At 44.4% G+C, this 24,071-nt stretch overlaps 1 protein-coding gene across 1 annotated transcript in view; it reads right to left on the reverse strand.

The window, feature by feature from the left end:
• EIF2A (eukaryotic translation initiation factor 2A) overlaps positions 1 to 24,071 on the reverse strand; it is a 1,204,316-nt gene that overhangs the window by 1,000,493 nt on the left and 179,752 nt on the right. The gene's annotated exons all lie outside the window — the stretch shown is intronic.

The raw sequence follows: 24,071 nt of genomic DNA on the forward strand, positions 1-24,071 counted from the left end.
TTGTCACTCAAGCTTTCTTGCCTGTTTCTATCCTCCAGCTCTTGTAATTTCTCTTCTTGCTTAATTCTTGCTGCTTCTAGTTCCATGACTCTCCTATAGTTTTCCTCCTTGATAGCCTTGACTGTGCATTTCAATGCCTTTAGAGAGATTACTCCACCCCTAAAACTTTTATCCGTTTTCTAAACGGAATCTAAGAGGGAATCTATAATTCTTCTCACTTCTTTTTACAGTCAGTTTACTTTCTCACCTAAATTTGACATACTCTCATTCACCAGCACTTGCTAAGGCCCTTCCAACACCATGTGGTCTGCCATTCAAGGTTCTTTCCTACTATTTTCTTCTTGATTACCCACTTTTCTCTCCACTCATCTTTTTCTTCCTTTTAAACATGAAAACAATGAGTAAAAACGTCACACAGGAAAACCAATTGGTTAAAAAACACAAAGTATGATACCTTAAACCTCTTGTATCAGAGGCAACGTGGTATATATGCAAATTACCCTTTAAGGATATCAGGTGTTTCAGCTAAATGGCAATTCTAAATGTCCATGACTTTTACTTTTAACTCTATTTATGGACAATTTCAGGCCAATAAAGCCAAACCCCTCTAGCTGTGGACATGCATGTTGAATCCCTTTTTGTCTGCAAAATGCAATTACTGGTGCCAGGCACTTTGTGAAGACCCTGAGCGCAGTAGATAAGCCAAAGGGCAGTGCAGAGAATTAGTAGTGCCTTGTACCAGCTTTGAATCGGAGGTATCTTCTGCAATTTTGTCTGATAGGGACATGCAGGTATGCCTCTGACGTCCAGAGTAACAAGCCAAGCCTTCTTGCCCAGCATGGGTAGAAGCTGCTGTAATGTCAACATTTTGAATTTCAGAATATCCAGGTAAGTATTCAGAATTGAAAGGTCCAGTATAGGCCTCCAGGCTTTGTCCTTTCTGGGGACCAGGAAGAGTCTTGATTAAAATCCTTGTCCTTGTTCCTGTTGTGGTACTTTCTGTATAGCTCTCATGTCCATGAGGGCTGAAATTTGTTTTTGTGCCTCTGCCCATTGATTTTGTGGCAGGTCTCTGCATTCCTTTTAGCTTTGGTAAAGTATGGAAGTGGAATCTGTAACCTTGAGACAATATTCAGGACCCATTTGTCTTGGGTGACTGTTTGCCAGATTTGAGAAAAAAGTGCTAGTTTTCCTCCTAAGGGGGTTTCCAGAAGGGACGTGTTTGGCGTACGCAAGGGGAAGTCATTGTGACGGTTTCCTGTAAGGTTGAGACTTGTCCTCACCTCCTTTTGGGGTTGAGATGCCCCACTGTCGTTGTCTGCTTGAGCCTTGGGATTGAGATCTGCCTCTTGGGCGTCTATATCTGCCTCTCTGTGGCCTGTGACACTGGAAAGGACCAATTTTTTGTTGGCAATTTCTGCTAAACCAAGGTGGCTGTACCTGTAAGAAATCCTTGACTGTTTGCATAGATTTAGCTTTATCCTCCATTTTCTTTAACACCTCTTCTGCCTCAACACCAAACAAGGTATCATGTTGTAAAGGAGCATCCAATAACTTTGCCTTAACATGTTCAGGTAAACTCTGTTCTTTTAACCAAGCATGTCTTCGAATAACAGGACCTGTAACTGCGGCTCTACAAGAGGCCTCTAAAGGATCAAAACCACATTGCAGAGTATGTTTTCCCACCTGTTCAACTGCATGCAATAAATCCTGCATTTTTTTACAATCAGGAGCTTCTGAGCTAGCAAGCATTTTCTGTTTTAACTGAGCCATTAAATATTGTTGGTACTTAAGCATGTGAAACTGGCAATTTAAAGCTCTTACTGCTAAAGTTGCAGACATGTATACTTTCTTCCCCCATATATCCAAAGCTCTGGAATCTCGGTCAGAATGTACTGGATTTTTTGCAATGGAAGCCTTAACCCTTTTGGACCCTGGGAAATAGTTTCTGGATCAGCAGAAGGGTTTTTGTAAAGAAACTTGTGAGAGTCAGGGACTCTATAATACCTATCTGGCTTGGCTGGAGCAGGGGGCAAAGAGTCAGGAGATAAACTGGATTCAGAGAACACATCATCTACAATGTCCAGTACAGGCAGAATAGCCAGGGGCCTATGCTGAGGCAATAAGTGGAAATCCCTGAGCCTTTTCTTGGATTCTGAGTATTCCTGACTTTCCCAATGGAAATGTTCCCTCATGGTATGTAAAGTTTCCCCACAAGAGTAATCCTCAGGAGGAGAGGCTGAAGGGATAGATTCCTCAGCATCAGAGTCCTCATAGGGGGGTAAAGAGTATCCCTGGTCTGAAGAGGAATCAGAGGAAATGGAAACCTGATCAGAGGAGTCATAGTCTGTATCCTGCCTAGGCCTTTTCTCAGGAGGGGGATGGGAACCCCTGATTAGAGTAATGAGGTCTACGGCCATTTTAAGCATCTGTTTCTTAAGCATGGAGGACTGTCCAGAAGAATGCTGTACTTGTTTCTTTGTCTTTAATGGTACATTTGTCTTGGCTGTTGATTTAATGGTAAGTTATGAAGGTCTGAAAACACCCTCAGAAGCCGGTGCCTGCTCAGCGGCTCCGGACCCATCTGAGGGATTAGTTTCCATAGGCCCAATACTTGAGTTTCCAGAGGCCTAGTTGTCTCCACGTGGGAGTCGTAGGCGGCCTGTGGCTCTGAGGTAGCGGGTGTCAGGGGCTGCGAAAGCACCTCACTGAGAACCGGCGAACAGGTGACTGGCCTAGAAGAGGTTTAGTCGTCGGTTTTCGACCTCGGATGCCTGTTTTTATCCTTGTCTTTGCGTTTTTTTCGGAATTGCGGTCGTCGGTTGATCCGACGGCATAGTATAATTGAACCTTCGGCCAAAGTAGTGCAAAGCAAAATCAAAACGTCTTTTTATAGTGCGTTTGTTAAATCTAGCACAAAACCGACAACTAGTGACGTCGTGATCAGGGCCTAGGCATGGAATACAGTAAGAGTGGAAGTCCTTATGAGGTATTTGCTTCCCACAAGAAATACAATTATTAACTTTTTCTGACATCGGTCTGAGGCAAGAAAAAAGTTTCCCCAACGGGGTACTTAGCTGAAATCCTGAACAGGATGCTGAAATTTGGTTGGCTGAACCCATGTTGCAGAACCTTCATTCATGCAAGTCTTTGTCAGCAACTTGAAATTCTAAAGCGTACCAAATAGACATTGCAAAAATGTCTTAATGTTTTTACAGGGGGGCAAGCCCCCCTGCACCCCCCCCCACCCCCTACTTAAATATACCAACTTTGAGATCGCACTACAACGGGGATGAGGGAAATCTCCTGCTCCGTGCTGTATGCAGAAGCACACAAAGGGAGAATTTCCGTTCCTCCGCTACAGTGCGGTCACATAGCTGATATATTTAAGCAGGGAGAGTGCAGGGGGACTCGGCACCCTGCATACATGTAAGTAAACCTGTGGGGTTTTTTTTGGGTCCTATTCCCTTCACAATTTCGAGTTACTGAAAACTCGTGATTCTGGGCTCAAGCTTATGAATTTCGAGCTTTCAGTAACTCGATCTTGTGAAGGGGCACTATATATATATATACACATATATATATACACACACACACACACACACATATATATATATATATATATATATATATATATATATATATATATATAGTACAGTTGTGTACACTTACCATAAATGTAGATGTTAGAGTGTATTCACTGTTGCAGTCCTAACCAATGGGTTATCCGTCTCCCATTAGCCCTTGATCCGCCAGAATACCAAAGGTAAGTAAATATGACATCAGCTGTCGTCAGTTGTATAGGACGTCAGGACGTCCAATACAAAAGGAGACAGCTGACGTCACTTCCTCAGTCTTTCTTGCCATAACAGTCAGAAGCCCCTAAAAACAAGGCTTAAACCAAAAGCAACTTTGGCAAATAATACCAAATTTAGCCTGTACCTTAGGAAAAAAGAATAGGAGAGGACCAAAAAGGGGGAAGGAGGGAGGAAAAAGTACAGTTTTGTACCTACCATAAATGTAGATGTTCGAGTGCTAATACAGCTGCAGTCATAACAGATGGGTTTTCCTGCCGTTAGGCGGGTCCTTGGTCGGCCGAATTCCAAAGTCTAGGTCCGGCGTCGGATGTTGTCGCTTCTTCCCTGACGTCAGTGCGACAGGGGTATAAAAGAACCAGCCGACGTCATTTTCTTCAGTTTTTCTTGCCCCAGATGTCAGGTGGCCCCATAAGGAAGGCAATACATAAATTTATGTAATAATGCAATGCAATATAATCAAAAAACAGTAGTTGCAAGCAAATACACCATAAAAGAATACCCCAATCAGGTTGTATGAGGAGGTGTTAGCCATAAGGCCTGTCCCAAGAGGGGAAGGAGGGAGGGAAACCTGGACTGCAGCTGTATTAGCACTCGAACATCTACATTTATGGTAGGTACAAAACTGTACTATGTTCATCGTGCATACAGCTGCAGTCATAACAGATGGGTAGAATCCCAAAGCTAAAAAAGGGGTGGTAGGCACTAGGTGGAACTAGGAGGAGCCAGGATGCCCTGCAAGACTGCAGTGGCAAAGCCTGCTCTAGATTTGGAGTATAATGGTAGGTGATAGTGCTTGGAGAAAGTATGTACAGAACTCCAAGTGGCAGCTTCCAAAATAGCTTTGGTAGGAACCCCCCTGAGGAAAGCTGCAGAGGTAGCTGTGGCCCTTGTGGAGTGAGATCTGATGCCTGCAGGTACAGTTTTACCATGAAAAGAGTAACAAAAGCGTATGCAGTGGGCTATCCATTTTGAGATTGTCTGTTTGGAAATAGGCTTCCCTTGAGCTCCTGTAGCATAGGACACAAAGAGTTGCTCTGATTTTCTGAAAGGCTTTGTTCTGTCCAAATAATAACGTAGCTGTCTGTGAATGTCCAAGGAATGTAGTAGTCTCTCCCCTTTGTTTTGAGGATTAGGGTAAAAGGTAGGTAAGTGGATAGCCTGATTCAAGGCTACCCTGGATACTACCTTTGGCATAAAGGAAGGATTGGTTCGTAAGGAAACTCTGTCCTGATGGAAAATGATGAAAGGCTGCACAGCCATGAGGGCTTGTAGTTCCGAAACCCTGCGAGCAGAGGTGATAGCCAGCAGGAAGGCTGTTTTCCAGGACAAATATTGCAGTTCTGTTGAAGCAGCTGGCTCAAAAGGAGGCAAGGTCAGTTTTTCTAGAATGAAATTGAGGTCCCAAGCAGGTACTGGTAGTTTCCTTGGGGGTTTTATATTCTTAGCCCCTCTGAGGAACCGTCTTAAGAGGGGGTGAGAGAATAAAGGAGGATCAGTGTTGTATTCTGCAGAAATGGCTGAGGCATGGATTTTGATGGAGGAGAATGAAAGTCCACTGCTTAGCATCTCAGCTAGGTACTGTAATATCTGAGGTAAATTCAGTATTCTAGGATTCTGGCCTTTTTTCTCATTCCAGGCACAAAACCGTTTCCATTTTGCGGAGTAGGCTTTTCTAGTAGACTGTCTACTGGCCTCCAAAATGACATCCTGCACCTCCTTGGAGAGTAGGGTCTGTTGTGATTTTAAGGAATCTTCCAAGCGGCTAGATTGAGTGTTTTCAGTTGACTGTGAAGAGTTTTGAAGTTGTGCTGAGTCAGTAGAAGAGGCATTAGGGGCAGGATCCATGGTGGGGAATGCGTCAGGCTCCTCAGGAGTGGGTACCAGTGTTGTCTTGGCCAGTCTGGAGCAATGAGAATCATCTTTGGTCTGTCTGCTCTGGTTTTTAATAGAACTTTGGGCAGCAGAGGAAGAGGTGAAAAGGCATAAACTGTCATTGTTGTCCAACTGAACGAGAGTGCGTCCACTTTCCAGGCCTGTGGATGAAAGGTCCTTGAGCAGAATTTTGCCAATTGGTGGTTTCTGTGGGAGGCAAAGAGATCTATGTCTGGCCTTCCCCATGCTTGAATTATCTTTGTAAAAACTTGAGGATGCAACTTCCATTTGTGTGGATCTGTCATATTTCTGCTTAGGTTGTCTGCCAGCGTGTTTTCCTTGCCTGGCAGGTACTGTGCTTGAAGTTCGATTTGTAATTCCAGAGCCATGTTCCAAAGAGACATGGCTAGCCTGCATAGGGGGTATGAATGGGTTCCTCCCTGTTTGTTTATGTACCACATACTGTGGTGTTGTCTGTCCTTATCAATAGCTGGCCTAGATGCAGTAGGTCTTTGAAAGCTATAACAGCATTTATTACTGCTAGCATTTCCTTTTGATTGATGTGTAGGTGCTTTTCTTTTTGGGACCATTTGTCCTGAATGCACCGATCTGTCATGTGCGCCCCCCAGGCGTAGTCCGAGGCATCTGTTGTGTTGACTTGATTTGCTTGAGGCTTGCAGAATGGGAGACCTGTGTTTCTTTGGCATGCTTGAGCCCACCACAGAAATTCCTTTTGAAGACATGGAATCAGTGGTATTATTGTTTCCAAACTGTGGCTGTGTTGAGACCATATGTTTTTTAGGTACCATTGAAGTTTCCTCATATGCAGCTTTGCACATGGGATTAGTAGGATGCAAGATGCCATGAATCCCAGAGCCTGCAGGATTTTCCTTGCAGTCAGCCTGGTGAAAGTTGCCAGTTTTCTGAAGTATTGAGTTAGTTGCCCTTGTTTCTCTGGCGTGAGGTAGGCCATCTGGGTGTTTGTATCCAAGCTGGCACCCAGGAAAATTATTGTTTGAGAGGGTATTAACCTTGATTTCTTTTTGTTGACTGTGTATCCCAGAGAATTCAACAACATTATTACAAACGCCAGATGTTTCAAAAGTATGTGCTTACTGTCCACTTGATCAGGCAGTCGTCCAAATATGGGTATATTTGTATCCCTTGAAGTCTGCAGTAGGCAATTACTGATGCCAGGCATTTCATGAACACTCTGAGAGAATTGATAATGTGTTGAACCTGCACGAAATCTGAGGTATCTTCTGCAATCTTGTCTGATTGGGACATGCAGGTATGCCTCCTTGAGGTCCAATGTTACCAGCCAAGACTCCTTGCCCAGCATGGGAAGAAGCTGCTGTAATGTGAGCATCTTGAATTTTGGCACGAGTAAAAATGTGTTTAGGATGGATAGGTCCAAAATAGGTCTCCAATCTTTGCCCTTCCTTGGTACCAGGAATAGTCTGGAATAAAAACCTTGACCCTGTTCTTGTGCAGGTACCTCTTGAATAGCTTTCATGTCGATGAGATCTAAAATTTGTTTTTGTGCCTCTGCCCTTTGATTGTGTGGCAGGTTTGAAATGCCTCTTATTTTTGGAAGGGTGTGAAAGTGGAATCTGTAGCCTCTGTCTATAATGTCCAGGATCCATTTGTCTTTTGTGACAATATGCCAATTTTTCGAAAATAATGCCAGTTTTCCGCCTAAAGGTGCTGCCACTTGAGCCTTGCTTGGCATGTAAAGGGGAAAGTCATTGGTTCTGCTTTCTGAATGGCTGTGAACTATCCTCACCACCTCTTTGTGTAGGTGCTTGCCATTGTCTGCCTCTAAACGATCCTTGAGATTGCCCTTTACCCCTCGGGCACCTGTATCTACCTCTTTGGGGTCTGTCCGTGGCTGGAAAGGACCAATTTTTTGAAGGCCAATTTCTGCTGAAACGTGGAGGTTGTACCTGTAGGAAATCTTTCACTGTTTGCATTGATTTTGCCTTTTCCTCCATTTTCTTTAATACCTCCTCAGCTTTAACACCAAACAATACATCTTTTTGAAGAGGTGCATCCAGTAATTTAGCTTTGACATGATTTAGTAAGGTTTGCTCTTTGAGCCAAGCATGTCTACGTATTTGTTTTTTCTGTTTTAGAGGTTTGCAAATCCGATAGGAGAGCTGGCGATTTTAAAAATTATGTAGAACAACGAGAAACTTTGTGGCAAGTGAGATTAAAATCTGACACTTTACCAGGATTGAATGAAGCTATTAATTTAAAGTGTTTTTTTAAAAAATCGCAAACTCACTATTTCCAAAGGATTTGATTTAGCTTCTTTATTTAATTTTTGATTTTTAGAGTTTTATTTCATTTTTAATGATTAATTAAGTTAATTGATGATTTATTAGTTGGTGTATTTAAAGCACTTGTGCCTGTAGTTGATGTATTCTGATGAAGTTGTGTGACGAAAGCGGACAGTAAAATTTTTTATACGCTATTGACTCTTCATTCCTGTGGATTCACTTGCGGTTGTTCCTCCTGCCATTTCGTTTATTTCTTTGTGTTTTTGCAGCTTTTTCAGTTGGTGGATGTCTACGTATGACTGATCCTGTAACAGCAGCTCTACATGAGGCCTCTAAAGCATCAAAACCACATTGCAAGGTATGTTTACCCACTTGTTCTGCACTATGTAACAAATCCTGCAACTCCTTCAAGTCTGGTTGTTCAGGTTGTGACATTTTGCTTTTCAACTGTGATAACAGAAACTGTTGGTACTTTAACATATGGAACTGACAGTTTAATGCCCTCATGGTTAAGGTGGCCGAGGTGTGTACCTTCTTCCCCCACCTTTCTAAAGCTCTGGAATCTCTCTCTGAAGGTGATGGATTTTTAGCAGTGGAGGCCTTAATTCCCTTGGGACCCTGTGAAATAGTTTCTGGGTCAGCCGCATGGCTTTTGTATAGGAATTGGTGTGAATCAGGAACCCAGTAATACCTGTCAGGCTTGACTGGAGCTGGAGGTAAAGAATCTGGGTTAAGGCAGGCCTCCGAATACACATCATCTAGTATGTCTAAGACAGGAGGTATAGCCAGAGGCCTGTGCTGAGGGAGCAAGAGGAAATCCCTAAGCCTTTTCTTGGAGTCTGAGTACTCTTGGCCTTCCCAGCGGAAGTGTTCCCTCAAGGTATGCAAGGTTTCCCCAAAAGAGTAATCCTCAGGGGGGGAGACAGAGGGAATGGACTCCTCTGCATCAGAATCTTCAAAAGGGGAGTATGAATGTTCCTGGTCTTCAGAATGTTCTGAAATAATGGAGGCCTGGTCCGAGGAAGGGGATTCTTCCTCCACTCTGGGCCTTTTGTCCGGGGGGGGGTTTGAGAACCCCTGATAAGACTAATCAAATCCTCAGCCATTTTGAGCATCTGCTTTTTAGGCAAGTGGCCTTGAGAGGGGCCCTGTGGAGCTTGTCTTTTAGTATGCATGGCTGCTTTAGACTTAGTGAAAGCCTTGATGGAAAAAGAAGAGGAAGGCCTGAAGACACCTTGAGAGGTGGCAGGCCCGTCTAAACTCTGAATTTCACCGCCAAGAGTGGCTTCGGTATCTGTAGTCGGGGTGTGGGCCGAAGAGCCTGCGACCTCGGGCACAGAAGACACTGCCAATTAAGTGTCATCGGTAGTCAGGGGCTGCGTAGGCACCTCAATGAGAACTGGACCACTTGAAGTCGGCTTTGGCGTGGTGTCGGTAGAAGTCGCGGACCTCGTATGTCGGTCCTTATCTTTGCATCTTTTACTCAAAACTGGAGTCGGAGTATCCGACGACATAATGTAAATAAACTTTTTGCCAAAATAGTGTTGGGCGAACTCCGCCCGACGCTTAATAGTGCGTCTGTTGAATGTAGCACAAAAACGATAGGCCGAGACGTCGTGGTCTGGGCCTAAGCAAGGAATGCAGAGGGAATGAAAATCCTTAAGCGGTATTTGCTTCCCACATGAAATGCAATTATTAACTTTGTCTGACATCTGTCTGAGGCAAGAAACGTTTCCCCAACGGGGTACTTAGCTTTTAAGAAGACTTCGGTTGAAAAATATTTGTAATCTCAGGAGCTGGCCGACCGGCACTTGCGAACTGCTTCTGCGTCGGGCACCGCACGGCAAGAAAGACTGAAGAAAATGGCGTCGGCTGGTTCTTTTATACCCCTGTCACACTGACGTCAGGGAAGAAGCGACGACATCCAACGCCGGACCTAGACTTTGGAATTCGGCCGACCGAGGACCCGCCTGACGGCAGGAAAACCCATCTGTTATGACTGCAGCTGTATGCACGATGAACATCCAGGACTGCAACAGTGAATACACTCAAACATCTACATTTATGGTAAATGTACACATCTGTACTATGTTCACAGTGTTTCACTGGTGCAGTCCTACCCAATGGGATGATTACCAAAGCCCAGAGAAAAGGGAGGAGGAACCAACAGAATCAAGGACTGGAGATAATGCCCTGCAGAACAGCAGTGGCAAACCCTCTTGGCTCTAGAAAACAAAGGCAAATTATAATGCTTTGTGAAAGTGTGAACAGAAGACCAAGTGGCATCCTCCAAAATGTCTTTAATAGGGACATCCCTGAAAAAGACGAAGTGGAAGTTGCTCTTGTGGAGTGGGTCATAACCCCTTAAGGAGGAACCTTGCCATGAAAGGAATAACAGAAAGTAATACAATGTGCAATCCATTTTGAAATGGTTTGCGTAGAAATAGCTTTGTCCTGAGCTCCAGGGGCAACACTGACCAATAACTGAGCTGATTTCCGAAGGTCTTTAGTCCTGTCCAGGTAAAACCTGAACCGTCTGTGCACATCAAAAGAATGTAGGATCCTTTCACCTCTATTCTGAGGATTAGGAAAGAAAGTAGTAAGGTGTATGGACTGATTAAGAGTCAGACTAAAAACCACCTTAAGCATAAAGGAGAGGTTGGTTCTCAGAGACCCCTATCTGCATGGAAAATAAGAAAAGGCTCCACAGCCATCAAAGCTTGCAGCTCCAAAACCTTCCTTGCTGAAGTTATAGCCAAGAGGAAGGCAGTCTTCCAAGAGAGAAAAGTACAGTTTTGTACCTACCATAAATGTAGATGTCCGATTGGTATGCATCTGCAGTCCTAACATATGGGTTGTCCTGCCTCAGGCAGCCCCTCGGTCGGCCGGATTCCAAAGTCTGGGTCTGGCCTCGGCTGATGTCGCACTTCACCCGACGTCATAGCTGCTGTTTATTGGGTATAAAGGCATCAGCCGATGCCATTTTCCTCAGTGTTTCTTGCCCCAGATGCCAGGTGCCCTCTAGAAAGGCTAAATTTGGAGAAATGCAAATAATTCCAAACAGAAGAGAGCAAACAATATAAAAAAAAATATATATCCTTATATATATATATATATATATATATATATATATACATATACACAAACAAATACACCATAATAATTTCCCCCAGCTAGCTAGAAGAGGGATAGATACCCTAGGAATACCACAGAGGGGAAGGAGGGTGGGTAATCCTGACTGCAGATGCATACCTATCAGACATCTACATTTATGGTAGGTACAAAACTGTACTATGTCCTTCAAGGATGCATCTGCAGTCCTAACATATGGGTAGAATACCATAGCCAAACTGGGGGAGGAGGCACTAAGATAAAGATGGTGTAGTCAAGATCCCTTGCAACACAGCAGTGGCAAAACCTGCTCGGGATCTGGAGTATAAAGGAAGGTTATAATGCTTGGCAAATGTATGCACGGAGCTCCAAGTAGCAGCTTCTAAAATGTCTTTGGTAGCCACTCCTCGTAGGAAAGCTGTAGTGGTGGCTGTAGCTCTTGTGGAATGAGGTCTGATATTTTCAGGAGTTGTCTTTCCATGAAAAGAGTAGCAAAATCGAATGCAATTTCCTATCCATTTTGAAATTGCTTTTCCTTGCATTCCTGTTGCATATGCTACCAGAAGTTGGTCAGTTTTTCTGTTGGTCTTAGTTCTGTCCAGATAGTAGTGTAATTGTCTGTGCACATCCAAGGTATGTAGTAGTCTTTCCCCCCTGTTCTATGGGTTGGGGAAGAATGTAGGTAAATGAATGGCTTGGTTCAATGATACTCTGGAGACCACTTTTGGCATAAAGGTAGGATTGGTTCTCAGAGACACTCTATCCTGGTGGAAGATAAGGAAGGGCTGTACTGCCATTAATGCCTGTAATTCAGATACCCTTCTTGCTGAAGTGATTGCTATCAGGAAAGCAGTTTTCCAAGACAAAAACTGTAAATTTGCTGCTGCTGCTGGTTCAAAAGGGGTAAGTGTTAACTTTTCCAGCACAAAGTTGAGATCCCATGTAGGTAAAGGTGGTTTCCTTGGAGGCTTTACGTTTTTGATTCCTCTCAAGAACTGTCTGAGTAGAGGATGAGAGAAGACAGGAGGATCCATGTTGTATTCTGCTGAGATTGCTGATGCATGAATCTTAATGGAGGAGTATGACAGGCCATTGTGGAACAGGTTCTGCTAAGTATTTCAGGATGTGTGCTATGTTTGCCAATGAGACATTTTCTCCCTTTGCTGCACTCCAAATGAGGTATCTTTTCCATTTGGCTGAATAAGTTTTCCTTGTGGAGGGTATGCGAGCCTCCAGGATAATGTCCTTAACCCTCTGAGATAAATCTGAGGTATTTTGTCTTATGCAATATTCCAAGCAGCTAGCTGCAGTGTTTTCAAGTTTGGATGTAGGATCTTGTAGTTGTTCTGTGTTAGAAGTAAGGGACATAGAGGTAGAGGCCATGCGTATGTCCGAGACATGCTTCTCAGTAGCGGGTACCAATGTTGCCTCGGCCAGTCTGGAGCTATCAGGATTACCCTTGGCTGATCCTCTTTGATCTTCAGTAGGACTTTGTACATCAAGGGAAGAGGTGGGAATGCATATGTTGTCAGGTTTTTCCAGCTGAAGGAAAGGGAGTCCACCTTCCAAGCAAGTGGGTGGTATGCTCTTGTGCAGAATTTCTTCAATTGGTGGTTGTGTGGGGAGGCGAACAGGTCTATCTCTGGTAGTCCCCATTTCTTTGTTATGGATTTGAAGATGTCTGGATGCAACATCCATTCGTGAGCATCCGTGGTAGTTCTGCTTAAGGTGTCTGCTAGTGAATTTTCTTTTCCTGGTACAAATCTGGCCTGAAGTTGAATGTTGAGGTTCAGGGCCACAGTCCACAGGTCCATTGCCATCCGGTATAGAGGATATGAGTGTGTACCTCCCTGTTTGTTGATGTACCACATGACTGTGGTATTGTCCGTCCTTATCAGCAGGTGACCTTCTTGAAGGAATGGTCGGAATGCCTGGATTGCAAGTTTCACTGCCAGCATCTCCTTTAGATTTATGTGTAGATTCAGCTGGTCTCGAGTCCATAGGCCTTGTATGCACTTGTCCACCATGTGTGCCCCCCAGCCTAGGTCTGAGGCATCCGTGGTGATGGTCTGAATTGGATGAGATTTGAGGAAAGACAGTCCTCTGTTCAACTGACAGGCCTGAGCCCACCACTGGAATTCTTGCTTCAGGCATGGAATTATTGGAATCTGGGCTTCTAGACTGTGCTTGTGTTGAGACCATACGTTCCTTAGGTACCATTGCAACTTTCTCATATGCAGCCTGGCATGCAGAATCAATATTATGCAGGATGCCATGTAACCCAGGGCTTGCAGGACTTTCCTTGCAGTAAGCTGAGTTTGTGTTGTTAATGCCATGAAATACACTGGTAGTTGCTTTTGTTTTTCTTCTGTAAGAAAAGCCATCTGAGTTGATGTATCCAGTTCTGCCCCCAAGAATGTTATCCTTTGGGATGGTACTAGTCTTGATTTTTGCATGTTGACTGTGTATCCCAAGGCTTGTAACAGTTGTATGACCTTTTCCAAATATTTTGTTAATTTTTCCTTGTTGTCCGCTTGTAATAGGCAGTCGTCCAGGTATGGGTAAATTTGAATTCCCTGAAGCCTGCAATGAGCAATTACTGATGCCAGGCATTTCGTGAATACTCTGGGCGCAGTAGATAAGCCAAAGGGCAATGCTGAGAATTGATAATGCTCTGATCCTGCAAGAAATCTGAGGTGTCTTCTGCAATCTGGTCGTATAGGGACGTGCAGGTATGCCTCCTTGAGATCTAGAGTCACCAGCCAAGACTCCTTGCCCAGCATGGGAAGAAGTTGCTGGAGAGTCAGCATTTTGAATTTTGGAACAATGAGGTATGTGTTCAGAGCGGACAAGATGAGAATAGGTCTCCATTGATTTTCTTTTCTTGGTACAAGGAAAAGCCTGGAGTAAAATCCTTGGCCTTGTTCCATAGGGTACCTTTTCTATAGCTCTCATCCTTAGTAAGTTGTTGATTTGTCTTAGAGCGTCTGTTTTTTGGCTTGGTGGTAGGTTTGGCATTCCTCTCTTTTTTGGTAGAGTGTGGAAGTGAAACCTGTAGCCTTTGTCTATTGTTTGTAAAGTCCATTTGTCTCCTGTAATGTAATGCCAGTTGTGGGAAAATAAAGCTAGTTTTCCGCCCAAGGGTGCTTCCAGTTGTTCCCTGGTAGGCGGAATCAGAGTCAAGTCATTGTGTTTGACCTGTGGAAGTAGTTGTAGTTGAATCTGTGGCAGTACTTCTCTGGTTGGTAGGTTGCCACTGACGTCCCCTGTAGGTCCCCCTGGATTGACCTCTGCCTCTTGGGCGTCTATTTCTGCCTCTCTGTGCTCTGGATGTGTCTGGAAAGGACCAATTCTTCGAAGGCCAATTTCTGCTAAACCTCGGAGGTTGGACCTGTAAGAAATCCTTGACTGTTTGGACAGATTTTGCTTTTTCCTCCACCTTCTTTAGGACCTCCTGTGCAGGGGAGTCAAACAAACTTTGTTTCTCCATAGGAGCATCTAGGAGTTTTGACTTAACATGGTCTGGTAAGGATTGTTCTTTTAACCAGGCATGCCTTCGAATCACTGTTCCAGTCATAGCTGATCTAAAGGAAGCCTCCAGTGCATCATAGCCACATTTTAAGAAATGGTTACTGACCTGCTGAGAGTTATGTACCAAATCCTGAAGTGACTTGCAGTCTATAGGTTCAGGAGAGGACAGTTTTTTTATTTAGCTGGTCTAACAAAAATTCCTGGTACTGTATCATGTGAAATTGGCAGTTTAAGGCCCTGGCTGAAAGAGTAGCAGAAGTATAAAGCTTTTTACCCCATCTCTCTAAGGCTCTAGATTCCCTTTCAGAGGGAAGAGGGTTTTTGGCAGAAGCAACTGCCACAGCTTTAGGGCCCTGTGAAATGGTTTCAGGATCTGCAACAGGAGCCTTATACAAATGATAGTGTGTGTCCGGGACCCTGTAGTATTTGTCGGGCTTGGCAGGGGCTGGAGGAAGAGAATCAGGGGCAGTACAGGCATCATTGTACGCATCATCAACAACTGTAAGTACTGGAGGAATGGCTAAAGGCCTATGCTGTGGTAAGTGTAAGAAAGTCCTTAGCCTTTTCCTTGAATCTGAAAAATCTTGGCCCTGCCTTTGGAAGTGTTCCCTCATAGCATGCAAGGTTTCCCCAAAAGAAAATTCTTCAGGAGGAGAGGCAGAAGGAATGGAGTCTTCTGCATCGGAATCCTCATAAGGAGAGTATGGGCCTTCCTGAGGGTCTGAGATATCAGAGTCATCTGAGGAATAGTCTGAAGAAACAGGTTCCGGGGGTTCAGTCCTAGGCCTCTTATCTGGAGGGGGATGAGAGGCCCTGTCTGGGTGAGGTTGGGATCCCCTGATCAAAGAAATGAGATCCTCAGCCAGGCTGAGCATTTGGGAACTAGATGTAGGCCTGTGTGAGGGGGTTTTAGCAGGTAAGGCCTTAGAAGATTTAGCTGCTTTAGCCCTGGAAAAATGCCTTGATAGACATAGATGCAGGTGGTCTAGCAGCCCCACGTGCAGGGGTGGATATGTCTAAAGGAATAGTATCTGACAAATCCTGGGTGCTAGGTTCTGTAGGAGCAATTTCAGTAGCTGATTCAACTGTGCTTTGTGAAGCCTCGGCTATCGGAGGCCTGCTTTCGGCCGAAGGCAGAACCGAGGACTCGGTTTCGGCCGAAACCGAGACACTCGCGGTAGGCCTAACCGTGGTTTCAGCCGAAACTGCGGACCGCGAGTGTCAGTCCTTTTCCTTGCATTTTTTAGCTAATTGTGTAGTCGGAGTCTCCGACGGCATTTTGTATGCAAAAGCGGGACCAAAAAACTCCTCTGCAAACTCCGACCGACGTCTAAGCGTCTGTCGGTTGAAGGAAGCACAGGCTACACAAGCTGATACGTCGTGGTCTGGGCCTAAACAAGGAAGGCAGTAAGAGTGGAAATCCTTATGAGGTATTTGTTTCCCACAAGTTAAACAATTATTTACTTTTTCTGACATCGGCTGAGGCAAGAAAGAGTCCCCAACGGGGTACTTAGCTTTTTAGAAGTCTTCAGTAGTAGAAATCTCTGGATCTGACTGACCGGCACTTGCGAACAGCTTCTGCTTCGGGCACCGCGCGGCAAGAAAGACTGAGGAAAATGGCGTCGGCTGATGCCTTTATAGCCAATAAACAGCAGCTATGACATTGGGTGAAGTGCGACATCAGCCGAGGCCAGACCCAGACTTTGGAATCCGGCCGACCGAGGGGCTGCCTGAGGCAGGACAACCCATATGTTAGGACTGCAGATGCATCCTTGAAGGACATCTTTAAATCTGCAGTGGCAGCTGGCTCAAAAGGAGGAAGAGCGAGTTTCTCTAGAACAAAATTAAGATCCCAGGCTGGAGTAGGTGCCCTTCTGTAAGGTTTTAAGTTGCAAGCAACTCTGAGAAACATTTTCATCAGGGGATGAGAGAAAATGGGCTGCTCAAAAGAACAATGAGCAGAAATGGCTGAAGCATGGATCTTGATACAGGAAAAAGAAAGACCACCTAGAAGCAAATCAGCCAGGTATTCCAGGATCAGACAAATGGTATGCTGAGAAGAAGATTCCCCCTCTAGCCTGCATCCAATGACAGAATTTTTCCCATTTGCCAGCATAGGACTTGGGCCTCATGGCCTCCCTCAGCACGTCAACCACCTGCTGGGAAACCGAAGAAGAAAAGGAACGAGTCATACAATGAGCCTCGCTACCAAATGGAGAGACTGAAGATGAGGATGTAGAATGTTTCCCCCTTCCTGAACCAAAAGTTCGGGCTTCAGAGGAAGATGCCAAGGAGGATATTGGAAGAGACTGAGAAGCAGTGGATACCAATGCTGTCTGGGCCAGTCTGGAGCTATGAGAATAGTCCTTGGTTGTTCATCCCTAATCTTCAATAACACTCTGGGAAGAGGAGGGAAGGCATAAACTGACAGCAGCGTCCAAGGGAAGGACAGAGCATCCACTCTCCAGGCTCCGCAGTGATGCTGTCTGGTGCAAAAAAGAGGTAGAAAGTGGTTGTCTGGGGAGGAGAAAAGATCCACCTGAGGAGTGCCCCAACGATGAATGATGCTATAAAGACTGCTCTGTTTAGTTGCCACTCGGGAGGATCCAGGGTCTGTCTGCTCAACTGGTCTGCCAAAACACTGAGCTTCCCTGTAAGAAACTGAGCTAGGAAATGCAGGCCCAAGGATGCTGCTATGGACCACAGATTCATGCTCTGCTTGCACAGGGGGTAAGAATGAGTCTCTCCCTGCTTGTTGATGTACCACATGACTGTGGTGTTGTCTGTTCTGATGAGCAAAGGTCCTGGAGAAAGAAGATGCTTGAAACCTAGTAAGGTCTGCTGAAATGCTATCAGCTCCTTTAGATTTATGTGCAGGTGCATCTGCTTGGCATTCCAACATCCCTGTATGCATATGCTATCCAGGTGAAAACTCTGGGAGAAGTAGGTAAGCTAAAGGGCAGTGCAGAGAATTGATAATGTTGCTTGCCCACTCTGAAACAAAGGCATTGGCTGCAAAGTACAGTTGTGTACACTTACCATAAATGTAGATGTTCAAGTGTATTCACTGTTGCAGTCATTACACTTGGGTTACCTGCTTGCAGGTAGCCCACAGTCAGCCTGATTAACAAAGTCTTCGGTCCTGTGTCGGTTGCTGTCCCTTCTTCCATGACGTCAGGTTGTCAGGGGTATAAAGCATGCAGCCAACGCCATTACATCAGTTTTTCTTGCCCCAAATGACAGGTGCCCCCCTAATGGGGAGCAATTAACTATAAAAGTACAATGATATACCTCCATCAAAAAAAGCAAATACACCAAAAAGGCTTTTAAGCATAGTAAAATAAAGTAGAGGTATAGACAAAAGAAGTTAGGGGGGCTGGAGGGAGGGTACCCAGGACTGCAACAGTGAATACACTCAAACATCTACATTTATGGTAAGTGTACACAACTGTACTATGTTCTTCGTGTTTCACTGTTGCAGTCATTACATTTGGGTAGATTCCCAAAGCTATGGTTGGGAGGAGGAATTTAGATAGCATTAGGATCAGCTATAAGGCCCTGCAAGACTGCAGTGGCAAAGCCAGCTCTGGATTTAGAGAAAATTGGAAAATGACAATGCTTGGTGAAAATATGTACAGAACTCCAGGTAGCAGCTTCTAGGATGTCCCTGGTAGGGACGCCTCACAGAAAGGTTGTAGAGGTAGATGCAGCCCTGGTAGAGTGAGGTCTGATCCCCTGGGGGATAGGTTTTCCATGGTGCTTATAGCAGAAATAAATGCAATGGCCTATCCATTTAGAAATGGATTGCTTTGAAATAGACTTCCCCTCTGCCCCTGCAGCAAATGCTACCAGCAGTTGTTGAGATTTCCTTTGAGGCTTAGTCCTGTCCAAGTAGAATCTGAGTTGTCTGTGCACATCTAAGGAATGCAGTATCTGTTCCCCTTTGTTCTGTGCATTGGGAAAGAAGGTTGGCAAATGAATGGACTGATTAAGAGCCACACTGGACAGCACCTTGGGCATGAAGGATGGATTGGTTCTGAGGGACACCCTGTATGCATGAAAGTTGATGAAAGGCTCCACTGCCATAAGGGCCTGTAATTCAGATACCCTTCTAGCTGGACCCCAGGGATCATGTCAGTCGCCCTGCTTGACAGGGGCCCAGAGAAGTAAATATTGTGGGAAGAAATATCCAGGGAATTGCTATGACTAGGCTTGCATAGGCCCTAGGGCCGATAGCCTAGTACCAACCTATGAACCTATAAGTGATTGCTAAAAGGAAAGCTATTTTCCAAGAAAGAAATTTAAAATCTGCAGTAGCAGCTGGCTCGAAAGGAGGCAGAGTGAGTTTCTTCAAACAAAGTTAAATTCCCAGGTTGGGGTTGGAGCTCTCCTAGGTGGTCTCAAATTTTTGACCCCTCCGAGGAACTGCTTGAGCAGTGGATGAGAGAAGAGGGGGGTTCTGTGTTATAATGAGCTGAAATGGCTGAGGCGTGGATTTTAATGGAGGAAAAGGACAAGCCCTTGTGAAACACCTCAGTTAAGTATTGTAAAATCTGAGGTAAATTGGGTACTGCTGTGCTTATCCCTTGAGACTGGTTCCAGGCACATAATCTTTTCCATTTTTCAGCATAGGATTTTCTAGTGCTAGGCCTCCTTGCCCCTAAAATGATATCCATCACAGGTTTACTGAGGGAAGGTAAAGGAGAGATTATGTAATTAGCCAGGCTGCAAGGTTCAATGTTTGAAACTGAGGGTGCAGAATCTGGTTCTCCTGCTGAGACAACAGGGAAGGAGTCTGAGGCAGGTGACATGGGGATAACCATGACACACTGCGCAGGAGGGGGTACCAGTGTTGGCATGGCCAGACTGGAGCAATCAAAATCATCCTTGGTTTGTCCTGTTTGATTTTTAGTAGTACTTAGGAGAGCAGATGCAGTGGGGGGAAGGCACAGACTGAAAGGTTTTTCCAGCTGAAGGACAGAGCATCCACTTTCCAGGCTTGTTTGTGGGGCGTTCTTGTGCAAAATTTGTCCAAATGGTAGTTCTGGGGAGAGACAAATGGGTCTATATCTGGGCTCCCCCATTTGCTTGTCAACATGTTGAAAATCGTTGGTTCCAGTTTCCACTCGTGCGGGTCCATGAGGTTTCTGCTTAGTCCGTCTGCCAGTGTATTTAATTTTCCTGGCAGGAATATAGCTTCTAGGTGTACTTGGTAGCTCAAGGCTGTGTTCCACAATGCCATGGCTAGTCTGCAGAGGGGGTGAGAATGTGTACCACCCCTGCTTGTTTATGTACCACATAACGGTGGTGGTGTCCTTCTTTACCATTAGTTGTCCCGGAAGAATGTGGTCCTTGAAGGCTGTCAGAGCATTCTATACAGCTAACATTTCTTTTTGACTAATATGCAGGTGCATTTGACTTGGGTTCCATTTGCCCTGAATGCACTTCCTTGCCAGGTGAGCCCCCCATGCATAGTCTGATGCGTCTGTTAGGGTTTGGGCGCCAGGGGGTGGTGTGAAAGGTAGTCCCTTATTTTGATGGTAGGCCTCTGCCCACCAAAAGAACTGGCGTAGATAAGGAATGATAGGAATCATTGTTTCCAGATCCTGAGAATGTTGACACCATAGGCTTTTTAGATACCACTGTAGTTTCCTCATATGCAGTCTTGCATATGGAATTAGAAGAATGCAGGAGGCCATGAACCCCAAGGCTTGCAGTATTTGGCTTGCAGATAGCATGTTTTTTTGTGGCCACTCGTTTGAAGTAGGTTGTCAAATGAATTTGTTTCTCTGGAGTGAGGTAAGCCATCTGGGAAGTTATATTCAAGCTTGCTCCCAGGAATATAATTTATTGACAGGGTACCAGGTGTGATTTATTTTCGTTAATGGTGTACCCCAGACAAGTTAGAGCCCTTTGTACAAAGGCCAGATGATTCAAAAGTATGTCCTGGCTTTCTGCCTGAATTAGACAATCGTCCAGGTTTGGGCATATTTGAGTATTTCTTTGCCAGCAAAATGCAATAACTGAAGCTAGGCACTTTGTGAACACCCTGGGTGCAGTAGATAAGCTAAAGGGCAGTGCAGAGAACTGATAGTGTGTGTAGCCTGCTATGAAGCTTAGGTATCTTCTGCAAGACTCCCTGATTGGGATGTGCAGGTATGCTTCTTTTAAATCTAGGTTTGCCAACCAGGCATCTTTACCTGGCATAGGAAGTAATTGGTGAAGAGTCAGCATCTTGAATTTTGGAATCTCCTAAAAGGTGTTTAGAGCAGACAGGTCCAGGATAGGATGCCATGAATTGTCTTTTCTGGGTACCATGAAAACTCTCGAGTAAGAAACCTTGTCCCTTTTCCTCTTCTGATACCAGTTGAATACCCCCATGCTTAAGAAAAACAGTACTTGTTTTTCGGCCTCTGCCCACTGATTTAGGGGTAGGTCTGACCACCCGCTTGGTGTTGACAACGTGTGGAAGTGAAATCTGTATCCCTGGGAAACTATATTTAAAACCCATTTGTCCTGGGTAATGAGTTCCCAGTTCTTTGCATGAAGAGCAATCTTTCCCCCCAAAGGGGCAGTCAGTTGATAAGTGCTTCGAAATTTTAGAAGGAAGTCATTGAGACAGTTTACCATAGGGGGGGGGAGTCTTATTACTCCCAGATTTGGAAGTGGAGGCCCCCCCACTACTTAGTCCTGTGTGTCCCCTGGAACTGAAACCTGGGGTTTTTGCTGCGTCTGGGTTTGGCTTGAGAAGACCTGGAAGGGGCTGGAAAGGACCAATTCTTAGAGGGCCAGTGCCTTCTCAATCTAGGAGGCTGTACTTGTAAGAAATCTTTAACAGTTTGCATAGATTTAGCTTTATCTTCCATCTTTTTAAGAACTTCCTTAGCCTGGTTGCCAATTAGGTGGTCCTGACTTAAGGGAGCATCCAACAATTTAGCTTTAACATGATCAGGCAAAGATTGTTCCTTAAGCCAAGCATGCCTTCTGAGCACAGACCTAGTAACAGTGGCCCTGCAAGAGGCCTCTAATGAATCAAAACCACATTGCAAAGTATGTTTTCCAACTTGTTCAGCAAAATGCATTAAATCCTGTAATTCTTCATTTTCCACACAGCCAGGAATCAACATCATTTTCTATTTAAGCAATCCAATAACATGTTGCTGATACTTTAACATACAAAACTGGCAGTTTAAAGCCCTAAAGGCCAAGGTTGCAGAAGTGTAAGCCTTCTTACCCCAACTATCCAGCGCCTTGGAGTCTCTATCAGAAGGGGTAGGATTTTTAGCAGTAAAAGCCTTAATGCCCTTGGGCCCCTGTGAAATAGTCTCCGGATCCGCAATAGGATTTTTTAAAAAGGAACTTGTGTGACTCAGGGACCCTGTAGTATCTGGCTGGTTTTCTGGGAGGAGGAGGCAAGGAATCAGGGGCCAAACTAGATTCCGAAAAGGCATCATCAACAATGTCTAGTACAGGAGGAATAGTTAAAGGCCTATGCTGAGGTAGGCGTAAGAAATCCCTAAGCCTCTTTTTTGAATCAGAAAAATCCTGGCTTTCCCAGTGGAAATGCTCCCTTAGAGTATGTAAGGTTTCCCCAAAAGAAAAATCCTCTGGAGGGGAAGCAGAGGGAATGGAGTCCTATGCATCAGAATCCTCATAAGTAGATAAGGGCAAATCCAGATCATCAGAAGAATCAGAAAAAACAGAATCCTGGTCAGAAGATTCATAAACCACTTCAGTCCTAGGCCTCTTAGAAAGAGGGGCTCTTAGAAAGGGGGGGGTTGGCTACCCCTGTTTAGAGTTATCAGATCTTCAGCCATTCTTATCTGTTTTTTGGGCACAGAGGCCTGAGCATGTGGCCTGGGCATCGTTTTTTTAGGCATGGTTCGAAATGTAGGCCTAAGAGAAGAAAGAGGTGTCGGTTTAATATGCAAGTCCATAGGCCTGAATTCACCCTCGTCTCCGGACCCATCCAAGGTAGAGACATCCGCGGGTTCCAAAGCTGAAGTATCTCACGGCATACTGGACTCCGAATGGGTCCCAGTAGTGGCCTGTGAATCAGAAGTAGCAGGTATCAGAGGCTGCAAAAGCGCCTCACTGAGTACCGGCGAACTGGCGACTGGCTTAGGAGAAGTGTCATCGGCAGTTTTGGACCTTGGCGGCCTGTCTCTGTCTTTATCTTTGCATTTTTTTGGAATTCCAGTAGTCGGATGGCTAGCCGACATTTCTGGATAATTAAACCGAGAACCGAAATATTTAGAGGTGAAAATGTTGAATACGAAAACCCCGGAGGAAGCTGTCAGCAGATTTAAATCAAATAATTCAAATAAATGAATATAATCACTGTAGAAAACGTAATGTAAGCATTTTTATTTCACCAGAACTTTCGGAAGGTTTAATAACCGACCTTCTTCAGACAAAACAGTACATAACACAAAAAAGTTGATTTAAATACATGTTACTCCCCCATGTTAATTACATCTTAATTGAGTACCCGCCTTCATTTTAAAAACTCTTTGTACTTCAAATCATCGATCACAACATTCACGATGTGCCTTAAAAAACGAACAAATAAAACTATTATTTAAAAACGTTCCTTAAAGGTAATATATTTTAAAAATATATATAATTAATCCTTTAAGCACTTAATTTTATAATAATATGCTGTTAAAAACAAGTGTTTAAACCAGCAATGAATCACTTCCATCATACTTAGTGCTGGTTGTAGCACAAATGTACCAGTATTAAAACAATGTATAACCTCAGTCCCAATAAAAAACAATGTAGCCTACTACACAAGAATAATGTGGAACAACCTTCCCACTCTGAGACTAAGCAAATATCCAAAGGTATATGTGTGTGTGTAATTTGTTCAGAGGGTGTGTGGGCTATTGTTCAGGGGGTGTGGGGGCATACAAATGCTTAAAGTTAAATGTTTAGCCATTGTGAGAAATTACATCTACAGTTTCTGTATAGTTGACAGAGGTATTTTTGAATGAGTGGAGAACTGTGTGGGTTGGCAGGTAGGGTGTATATTTGTGTTTTCACACTTTTTACTGATGGTTTGTTACTGTTTTGTTTACTGTGCGAGTGTAAGCAAAGTAACGTGCTGGTGGTGCTATGTAATATTACGCAAGATTCGATAATATGACTTTGCAATGAACTGCATGATCTAGGACACTTTTTCATCTAGCTGTTGCTCAATATTTGGAGTATTCGATAAGGTGCATTCAGTGCTCCAATATCATGCCCGCTTGCACACACACATGCATGTATAATGAGTGGCAGGACATTTTTACATGCAGAGTTTATATATATATTATATGCTGTGGTGGATTTTAGTCTTCTGTTAAGTACAAACTTGCAGTTTTAAAAGTACTGTATTTCATTTTTTCTGTTACCGAATTGTTTCATTGAATAGTGTGCTGTGTGTCTCTCTGCTATAAGAGGGGGTGGTGGT

Source organism: Protopterus annectens, chromosome 2.part2, assembly GCF_019279795.1.
Source record: "Protopterus annectens isolate FY-2018-M chromosome 2.part2, PAN1.0, whole genome shotgun sequence".
NCBI classification, from domain to species: domain Eukaryota; kingdom Metazoa; phylum Chordata; order Ceratodontiformes; family Protopteridae; genus Protopterus; species Protopterus annectens.